Below are 6,000 nucleotides of genomic sequence, written 5' to 3' on the forward strand. Positions count from 1 at the left end.
AATGCTGAGGTGTCTTCCACACATTCAGCCAAGTCATTGCTGTGCTTCCGTTTCTTTTTTCCCTTGCTTTCTATAGTGCCATAGTATGAGTGAAAAGGAGACAAAATCTCCACAGAAATTCCAAAGTCCACTAACACAAATGAGACATGGAGGAATATTTGTTCTTCCACGACTATATCTCAGAATTAACAATTTAAATATTCATACCTTTTCCTTGCTGTTCAGGGTGCTCATGGTACTCATCACCATCTCAGATTCTTCTGTTCAAACATTCATATCAAGAACTGCATTTTCAAATTTCCATGTAATTCCAATTCCAATTATTCTTAAATAGTTGTTCATCAAATCAACTCTTGTCTATAAATGACCAGTAGGAAAGAGAGAAGATGTCATATGTAACAATTTTTTCAGGAATATAATGCTCAAGACAGCTTTCCTCCATATTTGTTTTTCTGTGCTTAGACTTGGTTTTTGCTTCAGGAAAGAGACTAAAAATATTTTTAAAAGATCAATCATATCTTCTGATAATTTTCCATGCATACTGAGGGTCACTCATTACTGCTTTGCATGCCCTGTCTGCCAGAGCTGTGATTTTCACACAGTTCTAAAATATTTCTACAAGCAAATCATGGAACCGGTATCCACCACTTCATTTGTAATACAATTCCACATACAGTATACCTCATCACTATCAAATATTCTCACACATACATGCTCCTGAGGAGTAACTTTAACCAAACTGGAATAACCATTCCATTATGGCCTAAGTGACTTTAGTTCTCATTAATTCATATAGTCTTGTCCTTAATGAGAAATGACAAAAATGCCTACATCACATGAAAAACCTCTTACAGACTTCGATGACTTCACCAATCAGCCCAGACTGATTCAACAAAACTTCAGAATCAGCCCAGCAGTTTCACTAGATCTGGAAACCTGATCTTTACTTCATTGGAAGAATGCCCTTTCTTATTTACTAACTAAACAAATTAATACATAGAAAACCTCATTCCAATGAAAACATATTTCAGGTTGTTTAGCTTTCTTCATCTAAAGATATCGGATATGGAAGAATTCCTCTAAACAGAAGGAAAGCTTTAGAGACTGTTTTGTTGTTTCTTATTTTGAAGAGTCAAGAAACAACATTGTTGATGTCTAGTGAAGATTTTGAATAAGTAGTTTTCATGATATATTTCCAGAATGCTACAGTGCAAATAAGCACCCCAGGTACTTACATGGTACTACATTAACACTAGCATTGCTCTCACGGATTCCTCAAGGCTGCCTTTCCTGACCAAATGTGTTGACTGCATAGGAGGTAAACTGAACTTGTACCACCCCAAGTACAGCTACAGGGCATCCCTGAAGGACAAAGGACTAGACAGCTTAAACATTAGGCGTGGCTGTTATCCACAGTCTGGTATGCCTGAAGGTTCCCAATGGTAAGTGAGTAGCATTCAAGAGACTTACGGAACTTTTAGTCATTTACCCTGAAAAGAGTTCCAAGAGCCAAGGATGTTTAGTTATCCAAGCTTTTGTATACAAGGAACTAAAACATAGGCAGGTTAAGACCACACAAAGGGCATGTAGCAGGGCAAAGAACTGAAGGTGCATTTATCCAGTTGATAAGAATGAAAATAAGCTCAAAGTAATTCACACAGCTTCTTTCTCACCGTGGTCATCTGAACTTTTGTAATTAAGGGGAAAAAGACACTGTGCTAAGGTAAACAAGACAGGAACCTCAATTTTATAACAAATGCCTTAGAGCATAAAGAACTTCCTTCTTACACTGAAGCAAACCAAAGGATACGTGTCCTTCTGTTGGAGAAAGAATGACTCACCAAGAAAGCTAAAGAAAATTCTCCCCATGCTATATAATTTCACGACTTGCTCTGCTGAGCCATAAACAAACCTAGAAGTAACAATGTCCTTGAGAAAGAGTAAATTCCAGAAATATTTGTAGTAAACAGATAATTCGACAGCGCTAGATATCTTAAAGTAGCTGCCATTTCTCCAGGTAAAGCTATAATTAAAGAAGACACTGTGGTTTCAAGGTCGACAATATTAAAACCTGACAGTGCCAGTAAATTTTTTGACACTACAGTAATGTAGATTCAACTTGTCTGTGACTATATGCTGCTAAATCCCAGAAATGTTCAAACTACACTGTAAACATAGAGGCAAATTTCCAAAAAAGACGTCAGGTTGATAACCTTATTTTAAAACAGTGAAGTTGAAAAACAGGTAAAATCTTCCGTAAGAATAATTTAAAACAGAAAAGGAAAAAAAATTAATCTTTGCATATATAAAAATTCTGAATGCATTGGCTAATCACAACAATAAAACATAAAATTAAAAACGTATACTCCAAGGGTATTTCATATGTAGAAGTACTGATTGCTTTTCATGCTGTTACATGGGGGAAAAAAATGATTGCTGCTCTTTAAGACTCCTGTTTAATATTATCAGCAGAAACTATTTGCACATCATGAGCTTCCAAAAATAGCCCTTGTCCTCACCTTAAAGTGTACTCTTATAAAAGTTAGTTTCTTTATAACATATTACACAATAACACTTTAGATTTCTCCTCATACCACAATAAATTTTGAATACTAATACCATTTTCATGGACACGTGTTCTTGTTGGATGAGATGGACAAACAAGGGACTTACAAACCAACAAAACAGTGATGAAGGAGCCCACCCCAAGGGTATGCATGAAGACAATGGCTGCTGATAAGGCACCATTATGAATCTGGTCCTTGTGGTGGAGGACCTGAATCACAAATTCAGTGGTTATCAGGGAAGGTTAACCTAGGTCTCCAGAGGGTCCCTTCCAGCCGCATATACTCTGCAACTTTCAGATGCGACTGTTACCTCCATTGCAGCTGATTATTTTATATATCAAATTCATGGTCTCTGTAATCCTTTCATTCTAAATAAATGACATTTTCCATTAGGAAAGCTTACTAGAAGGGGTAGGTCAAGAAATTCAGTGTTTCGTGATCACTCAAATCACTGTGGGAGTACAGTGAGCAGACAGTCCTATCAGACAAGAGCAAAACTTGGTCTGAAGGATAGGGAACAGGACAGATGCAAACACAGAGAATCCCAGATCCAAGCTTTGGGGCTGCTGCCAAGGGATCAGAAGTGCAGCAACTGATGCAGTTTTGAGATGCTCTTACTTCTCTACTGGAAAGTGGCTCTGACATCAAAATGTTCCCCAAGCATCATTCTGGGAAAAGACAGCCCTGAAAATGGGAAACTGCATGAAATCTTATTCTCTCTGTCTGATGTAGGCAGTCATATTATTTATTAAAAACGCATGCTGGACAATGGCTGCCGTCCATGGGAACTGTGCTTATCTTTTGTCCAGTAGAAAAAATGAATATGCCCACAACAGCAGCACTTAGACTTATATGAACACGTTTCCCCTTTTTTAGAATTATACAGCTCACACTGTATATACCAGTATAAGTAAAATATACCTGCCCTGGTAAATGGTATTGGCTCTGCTTAGATGAAAGGAAAATATGGTAGTTGCTATACAGTATTACTTGGTTTATTTTATACATGATTAAACAATTATCAAAATTCCTTGATTATTACAAACTTATCAGAAATTTACCAAATAGCTGAATGCTAGTTGGCCTCCAAGGAAAGGCTCAAGTTTAAAGCCAGAGTATTCACTACAGCTCACAGCTGGCTACAGGACTAAAGAGACAGCACAATATCATAGAATCATTAAGGTTGTAAAAGACCTCTAAGATTATCTAGTCCAACTGTGAACACATCAACTCCTATCACAGACATTAAGCTAAATTCTGTTTGGAGAACAGTGATTGACTCAGAGGAGAGCTTTGGTCTTGAGCGTGCAGCTAGTTACCATCCAAGTCATGAGGATTGCTTACAAGTTTTCTTCTGCTAGATTAATACTATTACTCTAAAGTCATAACATTATTTGTATATAGTGCCTGAATTAGGACAAATGCACTGAGGTGCACATATTTTTCTGAAGGTGGGTGTACGGGAGCATAGAAGGACCAGGCAAGCAAAGTGCCTCAGGGACTTATACCTGCACATCAAATATTTTTAGGCACTTTTCAATTCAATTTAGGCACATACTTGTAATGTTTTCTCTTCTGCAGTGGATGGTAGTATACTGAATTACTGATCTTACTGCCCATAAAACATAAAGCATAAAACTGTGCTTGCACATTCATTGAGCACATTCTACATATGTTTCTGCAGTTAAATTGTGGGAGTAGTTATAATCTCAACTGATAAAAATCTTGATGTAGAAAGGCCACATCCTCTTGATAAATGTTAGTTTTAATTACCCCTTTATACACCTCTCAGTGGAACAAAATTTATCTACAGTTTTACATGTACTTACCAAGACGATTAAAAAAAAATTCAAACTCATCTCCTGTATAAGTTTGGCTTTATGGAACCAGAATAAAAAAGAAGATAGGAATTAGCTCATTAAATAGAAAATATGACTTCAACTTTGTAAGCTGACAACTAGGTGAGAGTACATTCTGAATTAGAGATTCCTTTTAGATACAAAGTGGTGTAAGATAAGAGGTAATTAAAGAATTTTTGCCATCTATTGAAGGCTTTTACTGGAAAGCACAAGTCATCTCAGTCTTCTGTTCAAAGGGCATGTCACCACCTAAGCTGAATATCCTCACCCTAGTTTTAGTGATTCCACTAGATTTAAAGATTTAAAGAATCTGTTCTGTAAGTCTGAGACATTTGGGATGACACTAAGACAATCTGGACATTGGTCTGGCTACTAAGATCTCTTCACATACATGTTAAAAGAGCTTAAGTGAGCCCAGTATAAAAGCCCACTGTAGATTAAATATATCAAGCAGGCAGGCATATTTTTCAGCCAATGACAAGAAAGCAGACCTAACCAGTAGACAGCAATCAAATGCATCAAATATATCTGCTAATGTTGTATTGCCTCAGCAGAAAAGATGGCAATAATTGCTTCCCTTAATAAGCAACAAGCTGACAGTTACACCATGAGGAGGTTGAGGCAGCCACGTCAACTCCTACAGTATTTCACAGTGCCACATTGCTCTACAACACAAATTACAGTACTACATAAAATCAAAGGGAACAGCCAAGCTACGCATGAGCTAAATTTGAAAAAAAAAAAAAAAAAAAAAAAAGTTTATCTTCCTACAGATGGTTTTTTTTTTCCCCTTTTGTCTTGACAAAACCACATTTATCACACAAATTCAACTTTCCATTTCAGCCCGTTCTTTGGATAAGACAGCAAGAGAGACTAGAGGTGTGCAAGATAAATTATTTCGTAGCCCATATTATTAAGCCATTATTTTAGTTAATTTACTGCAAAGTATTGGATATTAACAAAAATAAGTGATACATTTCTTCTTTCATTTTATAAAGAGCATTCATATCTCAACCCTCTTGGTCACTGTAGCCTTTTCTGACTACTTAAACTTTGCATCCTTTCCTAATTTATGAGGAAAAATAAGAAGGTAGTAATGTCAAAGGTAAGCTTGAATTTGAGAGACTGCATAGGAACAATGAAGAAGCTACAACGCAGATTTGCTAGGGAGGAGCTTGGAAATTTGGCCTCTTCATTAACAGCATTCAGGGTTTGTTCCCTCCCACATCACCAGACCATGCAACTTCCTCACACAGGCTGGGTGTGCCTGACCTTCTCAGGACCAAGACAAAAGAAACTACGGCCACAGCCAAATAAGGCCTCTTGGATTAATTTAACTAGTAAATGAAGCTTAAATGGGCAGTTCATACTGTCCAGGGGTGCAAATTACAAAGTACTTCCCCAGTTGTTCTCTTTTCAATAGTAAGCTTAACATTACTTCATCAACGAGACAAATATTTTTTTATTGATAATGAACCAAAGGAATTTTCACAATCATAAAAAAAAAAAAAAAAAAAAAAAGCCATAGAAAATAATATATTCAATCTTGGGTAAGGTTTTTGGTAAGATTCTGA

Source organism: Tetrao urogallus (assembly GCF_951394365.1).
Source record: "Tetrao urogallus genome assembly, chromosome: 7".
Lineage (NCBI taxonomy): Eukaryota > Metazoa > Chordata > Aves > Galliformes > Phasianidae > Tetrao > Tetrao urogallus.